Source organism: Sus scrofa, chromosome 5 (genome assembly GCF_000003025.6).
Source record: "Sus scrofa isolate TJ Tabasco breed Duroc chromosome 5, Sscrofa11.1, whole genome shotgun sequence".
NCBI classification, from domain to species: domain Eukaryota; kingdom Metazoa; phylum Chordata; class Mammalia; order Artiodactyla; family Suidae; genus Sus; species Sus scrofa.
Window position 1 is genome coordinate 27252585 of NC_010447.5, and position 15511 is coordinate 27268095.

General features: G+C 39.7%; 1 non-coding gene across 1 annotated transcript; it reads left to right on the forward strand.

Moving 5' to 3' along the window:
- Nucleotides 218–302, forward strand: MIRLET7I (microRNA let-7i). The gene has a single exon (NR_038501.1). It is a non-coding gene; the product is annotated as a microRNA let-7i (primary transcript).

Sequence of the window (15511 nt, forward strand, 5' to 3'; positions counted from 1 at the left end):
CAGGCCTCCCCCGGGCGCCGGCGCGGCTAAGATGCCTGGAGCTCCCGGGGGCGCGCCCGGTGCGGCCGAGCGGCACGGCGCTGGGCGGGGTCTCCGGGCGCGGCGGGGAAGGGCAGGGGCGCGGGGCCGACGTCGGCGGCCGAGGAAGGACGGAGGAGAGAGCCGGGGCGGTTTCTGTCGCCTCAGCGTGGTCCGGTGCCTCCCCGACACCATGGCCCTGGCTGAGGTAGTAGTTTGTGCTGTTGGTCGGGTTGTGACATTGCCCGCTGTGGAGATAACTGCGCAAGCTACTGCCTTGCTAGTGCTGGTGATGCTCAACGCCGCGGAGGACAATGGCTGGGAATCCCCTTTGTTTTCCGGGGCGCGGGGGCAGCCCGCCGGGGCCCCGGCAGAGCCGGCACCGCGGAAACCGTTAGTTCTCCGTGTTCCACGAGGAAAGAGGAATCGCGGGGAGAGGGGCGGACGGGTACGTTTTTAGAGCTGGGGGAAGAGCTCAGTCTTTGGGTTCGCCGTTTGCTTTTGAAGGAAGGAATGAAATTGTGTGAGATAGGGACACATAACTTTTCCACCCTAAATAATGTTAACGCTTCTTTCAGTAGTGGATGCAAGAGTGAGTTTGAACCTGTTTTCCTTCAGTCTTTAGCTGTAGGTCGGAGTGGAGTGAGGTATCTTATGTGGAATTGGCATTGGGGGCGGAATAGTAGACCTATTAATTAAAAGTTTATGCCTTACCATGTTCAATCTTTTTTTGATATGTCCCCTCGTAAATTTAAGAGTTTTGAAAATGTAAAGCAATTAAAAGTTTCTGTTTAAACTTGGTTTGCAACTCCTCGAATGAGAAGATTGAATTCATAGTTGAATGCACTATTGAGATTTTTTAAATGTATGAGGCAAATAAATTCTTTCTACAGTGTGCTGTGGTTTTCTTTCTTTTTAGTCTAACTTCGGCGGCTCGAGTTCTGTTGCTGTGGGGGTTTTTAGCCTTTTATTCTCGTGTTATATGGCAGTTATACCTTTGTATTTCAGTGTGGGGGAAGGAAGCTAAAAGTGTGGTTTCTGAATACTTTTGAGTTTAAAATTTAATGTTGCCCATTTTGATTCATGAGGTACCACTACTCCAAATAGGGCAATACAATTTTTATAAAGAAAATATAGTTTGGATAACAGGAAAACACTGTTGAGTCTGGGAAGAAAATACTATATTTTAAAAACTTTTGATTTCTCTGATATAAACTGGTGGTAAATTTTAGTACTTTTCTTGAAAACCTGGTTTTGATTTGTGCAGAGTAATTAGGTTCGAATGTGATATAAACATGGGTTTAATTTTTGATGCATAATTGAAAAAAATACGGCAATTCTTTACTAAGGAAAAGGCACAATAATTAGAAAAGATTTTAAAGCCAACTGAATCCTTTTTCTCCCCTTCAGTAGGAATTTGATGCTTTTGTAATTCAAAAGTGATCTAATAAGTGTGCCTTGATTCGGTTTGGTTTAATTTAGAGAGATAACCTTACTCAATCTGATCCCAGCTGCCTCATTGTTGGGAAGGACAGTATAGAAGCTTATGTTGAATCTTAACATGCAGAAAGAGCTTGAATGTTGGCTCTTTGAGTTTGCTTTTATTAAGTGCCAGCTCTTTTAAATGATGAAAATATCTGGGTGCTATGTCAAATCTTGAGTTATGGAGAAACTAATAAAATTCTAATCATAGTATAATTTTCATTTTCCAAAACATGCTTCCCACATATGTGGAATATTTTGAGTTGTTAGATCTAAAGGTTTGTTCTTGTTTGCTGAATCACAGAAGAAAATACTGCCCCCAGCCAACTTGGTTTTAGCACCTTAGTTATATTTCTGCTCTCATCTCCAGTTTCAAAAGTTAGCCTTTCACTTTTGCATTTCACTTTTACATTTCTCTACACACCGACGAAAATTACCTACTGAACACTTTCTGTTGACAGTTTCTTACAAGATGAATTTGCCTTATCAAAAGCATAACTCGATGTTTTTGACATTTAATTGGCACAGTTAACTTTTTTGTTGACCTGTTGTCAAGCATTTAATTTGTTTTTGCAAAAGGTCATTGATTGGAGTAAGGCATTATTTTAGGTGTCTTTAATAAGGACCAGACCAAAGGAAAGCTGAGATATGGCAATAACATTTTAATAAATGTTATCCTCAATTATATAGATGTTATTGTGTATGGGATACCTGGAGAAGATTCTTGGGTAATGGTTTTTCTTCATGTCTCAAAGTCAGAACTCCTGTTAATCATATATAAAAAAATTTTTTTAAATAAGCTATTTAAACATAAAATTATCTTTTGGCAGGTGGGCCAAGGTATACACAAGACATTGTGTCTGGTGGAATAGTCCCAAAAGAGTTCTTGCCAGGGGAACTTGGGGATTAGTTCTTCAGTGAGTGGAGGAAGGTGCCAAGAAGGCTGAGATTTCTTGATAACTACCCAATTTTTTTCCCCTGTTGTGTGTTACACCCCCACCCCTTCTGTAATAAAAGAAAAAAAAAATCCAACCAGAGAGGTACTACTATTTTACTTCTGCCAGTGAACACTGTAATTTCTGTAACCGAAGGAAAACGGGACAGTCTTCAAAAGTGAATTAGGCTACGCTGCTATTACTCAAGAGGAAAGTTAAGACCATTGTCATAAAATCTAAAAAGCTTTTGGAGCCACTGGTATCTAGATGATTGAGGCAAAAATATTAAAATCACTTGAATAATTGTCTAACAGTTCATTAAGTGTTTTGTTAGAATATCACTGTTTGATGCCATGGGGAAAGCAGAATAATTATATGGCTAGGTCACTGCCCCAAAGGTCTAAGATAGAACATGAAGTGCCTAAGAATCAAAACAGGGGCAGGTGAGAAAAGCATTAGTTGACCTAGGTTACCGTTGAGACACGGCAGGAAAAAAGTGGATGAGGGAGTTCCCATCGTGGTGCAGCGGAAACGAATCCGACTAGGAACCATGAGGTTGCATGTTCCATCCCTGGCCTTGCTCAGTGGGTTAAGGATCTGGCATTGCTATGAGCTGTGGTGTAGGTTGCAGACGTGCCAGGCTTGGATCTGGCGTGGCTATGGCGGTGGCGTAGGCTGGCAGCGACATCTTGGATTGGATCCCTAGCCTGGGAACCTGTATATGCCTTGGGTGCTGCCCTAAAAGAGACAAAAGACAGAGAAAAAAAAGTGGGTGAAAGAGCTGAAGAGAGAGAAGTATGAAACACTTAGATAATGTAACTTAGGAGTTTTGACATTACTTGTCTCTGGTAGTCATTCTAAAAGTGGAATTGGAATGGTGGAGATGAGCATTACAGTTGTGGTTGATACTGAGTGATATTCTGTCTGGCTTACATTTTAGCCTTGTATTATCTGCTGTGATATGTTGAGGTGTGATCTGAATTTGAAGAGAAATACTGTTAATTTTACATGGAATATAGTGTGACTTTTTTTTTTTTCTTTTTTTAACCTGAAGTTTTGACTTACTTTTGTGTTAGATTTTTTTTTTTTTTTTTTTTTTTTTTTATTGGCACTCCCTTGGCTTTTGGAGTTCCCAGGCCAAGGATCAGACCTGAGCTGCAATTGCAACCTACCCCTTTAACCCACTGGGCTGGGGATCAAACCTGTGTCTGGGTGCTGCAGAGATACACCATAGCGAGAATTCTATTGTTAGATTTTCCATAGTTAACTTTCTTTAAAAGTGTTGTTCATGTTATGGAATTAGCTTATATAGACTTCTGGGCACTAAATTTGTGAATAGGATCCTTTTAAACTGAACCATTGATATAGATTTGGTTATGCACAAACCTAAGATAGGAGTCTTTGGTTGATTTTTATAGGGTAAGATTCTGTTTCTCCTTATTCCACCTCAGACAACTTTCTGAAAATACACCATTTGCTTTTAACTAAGTTTCCATTATAGTGTAATAGTGTTTATCATGAGGGTCACAGTTCCTCAGAAGGCCAAATAGTGTAAAATGTCACAGAAGAGTAAACGAGGGACTAAAAAGTGTCCACAGATATTGGCAATTTAGATCATCCATGTAGTTGTAATGCTGTGTTATCTGATATAAAAGAAGAATCTTTACTTGCTCCCTGGTTGAGTAACAAACCACAATTATATGTGTTTCATGTCACTTTGAACTTTAATGAAAAAGTATTAAGATTCAGAGTTTGCTATTTCAGTGTTCTGTACACAGTACATTTTAGAACCCTTATTAAACAGAAAAACATCAGTACTTAGATACAGGGCATGGGTAAATCAGAGCAGTAGTAACACTGTTACCAAAAATGATGGCAGAAGGAGCTGACTAAACTAAAATACATAGGCAGATGGAAGCATACTTTCCAAATTTTTAAAAACAAATTTACACACTATTTAATGAGACTAGGTTAATTGTCAATGAGAACAAGAATCCAGTCTGCCTTTAATTTCTTTTTTTAGTAACTGAAACTCAGAATAAATATGTTCCAGGTAAATCTATATGTTTTATTTACTTAATAAATACATTGAGTACCTACTGTGAACCAGGTACTGGGGATACACAGATACAAAATCTACAGTAGAACAGATCCCTGCCCTTAATGAGATGTATATTCAAATGGAAATACATTTGTCTATCATAATAATAGAAAAATATAAGGAGCAGTATCTATGGCCATTTGGGTAGTTTTCAAACTTGAGTTCCTCAGCATCTACCCTTGTTCTGGGACCACTAGTGGTATTGTGGTTGTGTGTGTTTTAAGCCATTTCCCAATGATTTTTGTTATAATTGTACCTGCATTTAAAAAAAAATTGTAATAGTTTAGTCCTGATAGAGCATCACCAACTATACCATCTGGCTATACAGAGTCATTAGATTTCTCCACAAGATAGATGTCACTTTTTTTTTTTTTTTTGTCTTTTGTCTTTTTTGTGTTGTTGTTGTTGTTGTTGTTGCTATTTCTTGGGCCGCTCCCGCGGCATATGGAGGTTCCCAGGCTAGGGGTTGAATCGGAGCTGTAGCCACCGGCCTACGCCAGAGCCACAGCAACGCGGGATCCGAGCCGCGTCTGCGACCTACACCACAGCTCACGGCAACACCAGATCGTTAACCCACTGAGCAAGGGCAGGGACCGAACCCGCAACCTCATGGTTCCTAGTCGGATTCGTTAACCACTGCGCCACGACGGGAACTCCAGATGTCACATTTTGTGATGTACATTTTCAAAGTTGTGAGAGTTCAAAGAAGCAAGAGTGTACTGTGATTAGGGTGTTGAGTTGGCCTCCTAGAAAGTGCCTGTCTAGAGCGGAAGTGTCGGGATCTTGTAATGTTATAAGCAATTGAGAGCCAATTATTGGGACTGAGTACAGGAGAGAGAGTCAGGTATTTATCCTGTCTTTACAAACTACACCTCAGGATAACTGGTTGTGAGGGAGATTTTCTCATTATAAAGTAATTCCATGCATAAAAAAACGGATGGTATGATAGAAATAGGACATCAGCGTTGTGTAGCAGCTAAAGAAATAATCAAGCTAAGCCTCCACAGTGGCTGTTTAAACTGTTAAGTGAGTGCTGGTGGGGAGCGATTTAATGCATGGATCTGGTTATAACGCCTGAATCCACTGATCAGTCTTAATAGTACAAAAACAGACAAGTAAGGTTCTGTGCCTCCTGAGGTCCTGCCTTAGAAACGCAGAACACCATCTGCGAAGTTCAAATAATTGAACTTTATTCTCCTCAAATTTTTTTTTTTTTTTAGGGCCACACCCTCAGAATATGGAAGTTCCCAGGGTAGGGGTCAAATCGGAGCTGTAGTTGCCAGCCTACACCTTAGAAACGCAGGATCCGAGGTACACTGCAGCTCACGGCAACACCGGATCCCTGACCCACCGAGGGGGGCCATGCATCAAACCTGCATCCTCCTGGATACTCTTCAGGTTTTTTACCACTAAGCCGTGATGGGAACTCCTCCTCAAACTTTTGATCTAACTACCAGTTATAAGAAATGTAAGATGCAAAGGAACATGATAAACTACTACAGGATGCAACTGGCAAAATCCACACTGGAAAATTCCAAAATGACTTGATCTTTTTAAAAAATGTAAACTGCAAGGAAAAAGACTGAATATTGAGTATAGTTCCCTGTGCTAACCCCAAACTCCCACTCTGTCCCCTTCCCCCTTGACAACCACAAGTCTATTCTCTATCTCTGTGAGTCTCTTTCTCTTCTGTATATAGGTTTATTGTACTATATTTTAGATTCCACATACAAGTGATATCATACGGTATTTGTCTTTCTTTTTTGTTTTTTAGGGCCGTACTAGCGGCATATGGAAGTTCTCAGGCTAGGGGTCAAATTGGAGCTATAACCGATGGCCTATGCTGCAGCCACAGCAATGCAGGATCCGAGCCTTGTCTGTGAACTACACCACAGCTCACAGCAATGCCAGATTTCCAGACCCACTGAGTGAGGCCAGGGATCGAACCTGCATCCTCATAGATACTTGTCGGATACGTCTCAGCTGAGCCATGACAGGAACTCCATTCTTTTTCATGGCTGAGTAGTATTTGATTCTGTGTACACGTGTACACACACATATATGTATACCGTATTTTCTGTGTCCATTCATCTGTTCATGGACATTCAGGTTATTTCCGTGTCTTGCATATATTGTAAACAGTGCTGCAATGAATGTAGGTGTGCATGTGTCCTTTCGAATTACAGTTTTGTCTGGGTATATGCCCAGGGTAGGATTGCTGGATCATATGGCAACTCTTGTTTTTAGTTTTTGAGAAACCTTCATGCTATTTTCCATAGTGGCTGCACCAGTTTACATTCTCACCAAGAGTATAAGATGCTTCCCTTTTCTCCAACTTATCATGTATAGACTTTTTAATAATGGCTATTCTGACCGGTGTGAGGTGGTACCTCATTGTAGTTTTGATTTGTGGGAAGGTTGTCTTTTCTCCACCCCCTCTCGAGCACTTAGATTAATGTGGACTTTAAAAGAAAAAATTACAGCTCTTGTAATAATTCACTATAGCTTTCTGATATACATACAGCGTAAGAAATAGCATGATTATTAACATGTCACATTAAAACCAACAAGAGCTTATATATCAGCAAGATGTGGAGAATAATGATCTTTACATACTTTCTCTTTTTCTCTGGTGCTTCTCTTCTGGTCCCTCTGTATCCACACAGACTTTTTTCTTTATAGTTGAAGGAAAAACCTTTGTGAATTAAGAGCTTTATCTTCAAATGTGAAGAAGACACCATATGAAGACATGACTGGTGTCAATATCTGATTCCTTCATACCTGCAACTGAAAACTCTCTGATTAGCACCTCAGATGTTCTGTGCTGAGATCATTACTTGGTGGACTCTTGAAGGTGATTTCCAGCCTCACTCTCATGTCTTTTTCTTAATTAATAGCTCACCAATTATGACTTTTATTTTTCTGTATCATTCATCTTATTAGCTCAAGTATCACCTTGTATATTCAGTCTATTCTGTTTGCTTTTTAAAAATTGGGATATACTTGACATTCGTTTCAGGTGTTCAACAAAATGATTTGATATTTATATGTACTGTGAAACGATCACCACAGTAACTCTAGGTAACATCCATCACCATTTATAAATTTTTTTCGTGCGATGAGGACTTTCAATATCTACTCTTAGCAACTGTCAAATGTGCAGTATAGTATTATTAACTGCAGTCAACATGCTGAACATTACATCTTCATGATCGCTTTACTTTATAATTGGAAGTTTGTACTTTTTGACCCCTTCACCCATTTTGCCATCCTCCCACCTCCTGCCCCTGGCAACCGCTAGTCTGTTCTCTGAATCTGTGACTTAGTTTTTGTCTTTTTTTTTAATTTAGATTTTACATATAAGTGAGATCATGTGGTATTTATCTTTCTCTGTTTTATTTTACTTAACATAATGGCCTCAAGGTCCATCCGTGTTGTTACACATGGCAAGATTACATTCTTTTTTATGGCTGAATCATATTCCATTATATATATACATCACCTATTTATCCATTCATCCATTCATGGACAGTTGGGTTGTTTTTGCATCTTGACGGATGTATCTTTTTGTTAGCACTTTCATTTTCATTAAAATGCTTAGCAGTCTTGAGTTCCCATTGTAGCTCAGCGGAAATGAATCTGACTAGCAACCATGAGGACGCAGGTTCGATCCTTGGCTTCACTCAATGGGTTAAGGATCCGACATTGCTGTGAGCTGTGGTGTCGGTCGAAGACACAGCTCGGATCTGATGTTGCTGTGGCTGTGGTGTAGGCTGGTGGCTGTAGGCCTGATTTGACCCTTAGCCTGGGAACCTCCATATGCTGCAATTGCGGCCTTAAAAAGAAAAAAAAAACAAAAACCAACCAAACAAACAAACAAAACCCTTAGTAGTCAATTGCAGTGTGTAGAACTTGTTTTGATCCTGTTTTGATCAAAACCAACTGCAAAAAATATTTGTGAGACAAGTGGAGTGATTTAAATATTGGCTATTTGAAGTTAAATATTTATTGCTCTTTGATAACAGTATTGTGGTTGTGGGTTCTTTTTAAACCTTGATTTTTTCACATGCCTACTGAAGAATTTACCAGTAAAAGGATATGTATAGAATTTGCTTTATGTTTCAGAATAATCCATGGTCAGGAGGGGGCTTGTGTATGGGTGGGAGTATAATGAAGATTGTCCTTATGTTGTGGAGTTCCCATCGTGGTGCAGTGGTTAACAAATACGGCTAGGAACCATGGGGCTGCGGGTTCAATCCCTGCCCTTGCTCAGTGGGTTAACGATCCGCGTTGCTGTGGCTCTGGCATAGACTGGCAGCTACAGCTCCGATTAGACCCCTAGCCTGAGAACCTCCATATGCTGTGGGAGCGGCCCAAGAAATGGCAAAAAGACAAAAAAAAAAAAAAAAAAAAAGATTGTCTTTATGTTGGTATTTGTTGAAACTGGGTGATGGGTACCTGGTCTCTTTATACTATTCTACTTTTATATACATTCAGAATGTTGCATTATAGAACTAAAAACAAGCAAACAAAACTGGAGAACTGAAGGGTTAGAGAGAACCAATGGAAGAATGAGAACCCATACAAAAATCACACAAAGATTAAAAGGATAAGTGTTCTTAGGGTGTTCTCTTAGACTGCTTTGAAATGTCACCTTGAACTCTTGTCTGTCGCAATCCATTTTCCTTGTAATACAGATCAGATTTGTTGACTAATATAGTGGAAATTCACATGTGCCCACAGCATGGATACTATTGTTTCAATATATCTATTATAATTAAATGTAATAATTAGGGTAGAATTTATAAGGGATATGCTTAGAACCTGCACTATAAAGTACTTTGTGTAATATACTTTTTTTTTTTTTTTGTCTTTTTGTCTTTTTGTTGTTGTTGCTATTTCTTGGGCCGCTCCCGCGGCATATGGAGGTTCCCAGGCTAGGGGTTGAATCAGAGCTGTAGCCACCAGCCTACGCCAGAGCCACAGCAACGCGGGATCCGAGCCGGGTCTGCGACCTACACCACAGCTCACGGCAACGCCGGATCCTTAACCCACTGAGCAAGGGCAGGGACCGAACCCGCAACCTCATGGTTCCTAGTCGGATTCGTTAACCACTGCACCACGACGGGAACTCCTTAAACTACTTTTAATAAGCTTAGTTCTGTTTTTCATTTAAATGATTAACTATAATAACCGCTCTAGCATTTTATTAGATTTTTATGTTTCTGTTTACTCAAAAAAACTATTCCTTAGTTTTTTCTTAACCGTCAATGTCTATATATTTTATCAGTACAAAATACTGTGTTCCCACTAATATATGTCAACTCTTAGCCATTAGCTGATTGTGCTTCTATGTATAGTACTGTTATTAATCCAATAATCTGAATATCTGAGGGCTGTTCTTGATTTGTATATACTAACACACTGCAGAGGCTAAAAAATAGAACCAACAATTTGCTTTGGGTTTAAAAGAAGCAATGATTTTGCATTTTACTAGCATAGAAATCCTATTATTGAATGCTTACTATGTGCCAGGGATCTACACACATGTATGAATAATATAACTATTGAAAGAAAAAAAATTCATGAAAGCCTTGTAGGTACGAAATCTTTAAATTTAGAAATTACAGTACTATTAGATAGGATGTATACTTTACAATAAAAACTAATGGCATTTTAATTTAGTACCTCTTACTCTGTGAACTAGTACAGGTTTCCCCTGCTGTCCAAAAGTAGAGCTTTCCTTTGAAACCTTTTATAAGCCAAATGGCATAAAGCAAAGAAACAATTTTCTTTTTTGTAAGTGAAAATCCTCTTTGGATTTCTTTTGGTTATTAGCAAAAAGGGATATTCATTTAGGCCTTTCATAAAAGCAAAGTAGGGTAAAGTGAACCTTGGAAACGTAGGGGACAGCTGTATCTGGGCTCATTAGCTTTAGACATCAGACTTCGCCGTGACCTCATCTACATGGACATTTTCTTTTTCTTTTTTTTAATGACTTTTCAGGGCCCCACCCATGGCATATGGAGGTTCCCAGGCTAGGGGTCAAATCAGAGCTACCACTGCCAGCCTACACCACAGCCACAGCAACGTGGGATTGGAGCCAAGTCTGCGATCTATACCACACAGCTCACGGCAATGCCAGATCCTTAACCCACTGTGCGAGGCCAGGGATCGAACCCACATCCTCATGGATCCTAGTCAGGTTGGTTAACCACTGAGCCATGGTGGGAACTCCTACATATGCATTTTCTATTTTAACCCTGGGATTTCTGGGAGTTCCCGTTGTGGCGCAGTGGTTAACGAATTCAACTAGGAACCATGAGGTTGTGGGTTCGGTCCCTGGCCTTGCTCAGTGGGTTAAGGATCTGGCGTTACAGTGAGCTGTGGTGTAGGTTGCAGACGTGGCTCGGATCCCACATTGCTGTGGCTCTGGCGTAGGCCGGAGGCTACAGCTCCGATTCGACCCCTAGCCTGGGAACCTCCATATGCCATGGGAGTGGCCCTAGAAAAGGCAAAAAGACAAAAAAAAAAAAAACCAAAAAAAAAAAAAAAACAAACCAAAAAAAAACCCCCTGGGATTTCTGTTATATTAATGATAATTACTACAGCTATAGATATTACAACCTTTAGTGTGCTCTGGTGACGGTTCATGAGAGCTATGGAGTTCACTTTGCTTGAATTGACTAAATATTCTTTAAACTCTTCCTATTCTCCATTATGACCCCTTGTTAATTGAATTTGTCCTTACAATTTCATTTTACAGAATCAAAGCCACCATTTCACCAGTTAGGGATTCTCCAGGAGTCTAGTCTGACCGTAAATGAAGGTTGAAGAAGCAGAAAGGTCCGCCACCTGCTTCTCTTCACAATTCCCAAGAAGTCACACACCCAGAAAACATAGTATCTCCAAAGACAGCATGCAGATTCTAAAATGACCTGGGGGCATTTTGGTCCAACATCCATCTTTTTTTACCATGGGCCTCTTTCCCCCCCCCCAATCAATAGAAATAATTTCGATGTCTTTCTGTGTTACTCTAAAAACAAGTAATATTCCTCTTCTCCAAAAGTCGTAGTCAGGTAGATGTAGTATAAAAGTGGTTGTGATGAGATGTCAGGTCTTCTGTATTTTATTTTATTTTTTTCTTTTTAGGGGCACATCCATGGCATATGGAAGTTCCCAGGCTGGGGTCAAATCAGAGCTACAGGTGCCAGCCTACGCCACAGCCTCAGCAACTTAGGATCGGAGCTGCGTCTGTGACCTACACCACAGCTCACAGCAATGGAGGATCCCCGACCTACTGAGCGGTGCCAGGGATTGAACCCACAGCCTTATGGATACTAATATGGATAGAATTTGTTTCTGCTGCGCCACAATGGTGGAACTGCTGTATTCTTTTAATGTGAAAAAAAAATTCTTGTAAAGCAAGAAAAATAAGGTGGTGGTGTTATAGATGTACACGTAGCTTGTGCACTGTTAGACTATTGGAAGGAGTTACGATGATGAAATGCATGCAGTTGAGTGAGGCTAAGTGGAAAGTCATGTTAGGGGACAGATGGAGTTTTGAAGTGCTAAGAAAATGATTTAGTAAAACTGGGGCTATAAAACTGAAAGAATGTGGAGCTTCAGAATTCAGGAGCTCTGGGAATAGAAAAGCCATAAGAGCAAGAACAAGAAGAGATTAGCTGGAAACCAGAGTGCACCCCCAAATGAACTTTGGAAAAAGGATCTAGAATCATCCACTCAGTCATTTTTTAAAACAGTTTATTTGTGTATTTTTCAGGTATCAAGATGAATAAGAAGTAGTTCCTGCCCTTAAGGAGCTTTTCTAGTTGAGGAAATAAACATAGATAAATAACAAAACAAAAAAACAAGTGCTCTGTGGATCCGTATACAGCAACATGTCATGGGGAGGCAGAACACTGAGCAATCAGTTTCCATCTGGATCGTGATCAGGGTATCAGTACAAGAGCCATGAGGAATAAGCATGTTTTCAATATGACAAGAATGAAGGAATGGGCATTTATCGATATAAGAGCAACATGAGAAAAGTTATGGGTGCACTAGAAGACATGGACCTTGAGAATTCTCATTGTGGCATGGCAGAAAGGAATCTGACTAGTATCCATGAGGATGCAGCTTCAACCCCTGGCCTGGCTTAGTGGGTTAAGGATCTGGCGTTGCCGTGAGCAGTGGTGTAGGTCACAGATGCAGCTCCGATTCAACCCCTAGCTTGGGAACTTCCATATGCTCCAGATGTGGCCCTAAAAAAGACAGAAGAATAAAAGTAAAAGATGTAGACTTTCAAGGAACATATATGGTCTAATATAGGTGTTACATAGGAATGTGGGACCAGGGCATATGTGGTGATGAAGTCAAAGAGGCTGGAAATAGAGTGACCTACAAGAGTAAGGAATTTTGACCTTTTTTTTTTCTTTTAAATTGAGATATAATTTGACATGTAACATTATATTAATTTCAGGTATACAATAGAATGATTTGATATATGTATATATTGCAGAATGATCACAATAAGTCTAGTGAACATTCATCACCACACAGTTAAAATTTTTTTTCTTGGGATGAGAACTTTTAAGATCTATGCTATTAGCAACAGTATTGTTAACATCACCGGATGTACATTACGTCCTCATGATGTAATTATTTTGGAAGTCTGTACCTTTTGACCACCTTCACCCATTTTGGCCATTCCCCACCCCTTGCCTCTGGAAACCACCGATCTATTCTCTGTTTCTATGAATTTAGTTGTTATTTAATTTTATGTTTTAGATGCCATATATAGGTGAGGTCATATGGTATTTATTTTTCTCTGACTTAACTTCACTTTGCATAATGCCCTCAGGGTCCATCCATTTTGTTACATATGGCAAGGCTTCATTTTTTTTAAATGGCTGAGTAATATTCCATTGGATTTATATATAATCACATTTCCATTCATCCATTGATGAAGACTTAGGTTGCTTTCATATCTTGCCTGTTGTAAAAAAAGCTGCAGTGAACACGGGGGGTTCCTGTATCTTTTTGAGTAAGTGTTTTCGTTTTTTTTAGATAAATACCCAGAAGTGAAATTGTTGGAATTGGCAGTTCTATTGGCAGGAACCTCTAGACTGTTTTCCATAGTGGCTGCATCTATTTACATTCCCACCAGCAATGCACGGTGATTTTCTTTTCTCTCCGTCCTTGCTAACACTTGTTATTTCTTATCTTTTTGATGATAGCCCTTCTAACAGGCATGAGGTGGTATCTCACTGTGGTTTTGATTTGCATTCCCCTGATGATTAATGATGTTGAGAACCTTTTCAGGTACCTGTTGGCTATCTTCTGTCTTCTTTGGAAAAATGTCTGGATCCTCTGCCCATTTTTTAATTGAATTGTTTTTGCTACTCAGTTATATGAGTTCTTTATGTATTTTGGATATTAACCCCTTATCAGATACATGATTTGCAGATATTTTCTACAGTGTGGTAGGTTGTCTTTTTGACTAGTTTAGAAATAAGAAACATTTCTGTCTTTTGAGGAGAGAAGTTACACAAGGACAAAAGAAAATTACACATACAAAACTTGAGGGAAGTGGTAGGGGAAGAAGGGCTGCTTCTGAATGAGATGAGAGTGTTGGTAAGTGGAAAGAGGAAAAATGAGAGGAAATGTGAAGATTCAGGATTGAATGAATACATAATAGAAGAGGGATAATCGATAGGGCAAGATCTTGTGTTATTATAGCATCGACTCTATTTTTGTGTGGAAAATGTGTATATTAAAAGCATCCTAGAAATATGTTTGCTATTTGTCTATAGTAACATCTGAAAACACATTTGAAAGTGCTTTAGAATAGGCACTTAAAGAAAGGGCCAGATATTAAATATTGTAGGCTTTGTGGGTCACATGTGGTCTCTATTGCATATGCTTCTGCTTTTCTTCCTTTGCTTTCTTCTTTTTCCTTCCTCTTTAAAACTGTAAAATCATTCTTAGCTCATTTGCCATACTAAAAACAGGCCATTGGCCAGATTTGGCCTGTAGGTCATAGTTTGCTGACCCTTGCTTTAGAACTTAATTATCCTAATAGAACATTTGGTTCCACCACCCGACCAAAAAAAACCCTTTTCTCTCTCTCTCTCAATAAGTGAAGACAGAAATAGGTCTTTCTTTGAGAATAAAACATTTTAATACATTTGAATGTATATGACCCCTGACCATCATCACTCAGATTTGTGAAGATAGTCTGTTTCCTTCTCTGGACCATAATGGCAGGTGTAACAAATAATGTTTAACAGAACAAATAATGTTTAACAGAAATAATACTGCGTGACATCTGAAAACAGGATTATGAGAGGTGATACACCTTCTGCCCCTCTCTCCTCTCTTCTTCTCTCTCTCCACATACATTTGGAGCTCTAAGGTGCCGTGTAGTAATAGCTACCCTGAAGTTTCCGTGCTGAAAAGACCATGGGGAGATCACATAGACATAGGGAGAGATGTCTGAGGAAACCCAGCTGTTCCTGCCCCCAGCTATTTTAAGTCTTCCCAGAGCAGGCACCATGCATATGAATGAGCAAGTCCCAGATGATTTCAGTACCAGCTACCATCTGCTGCAAGCTCATGAGACACCCTAAGCAAGAAACTTAGTCAAGCCCCAGAACCATGAGAGACAATAGTAAAACTGTGGTTGTTGTTTTAAGCCAAAGTTTTAGGGTAATTTGTTACATAGCAATAGATAATCAGAAATGATTTTGAGACCTGGAAATGGAGTGTTATTAGAACAAAACCTAAGACATATGGCAGTGGCTTTGCAGCTGAGCTGCCTGCATACGTTGGAAGGGCCTTGAAGAGATTAACAGCAGAAATCTGATGGATCTTGAGGTTGTCAGTAGGGCTTAAAGGAAAGTGAGGAGAAAAGTTATTAAAGCTGGGGGAAAAGCCCTTGTATGATAATGTAGAAATACAAAATACACTTAAC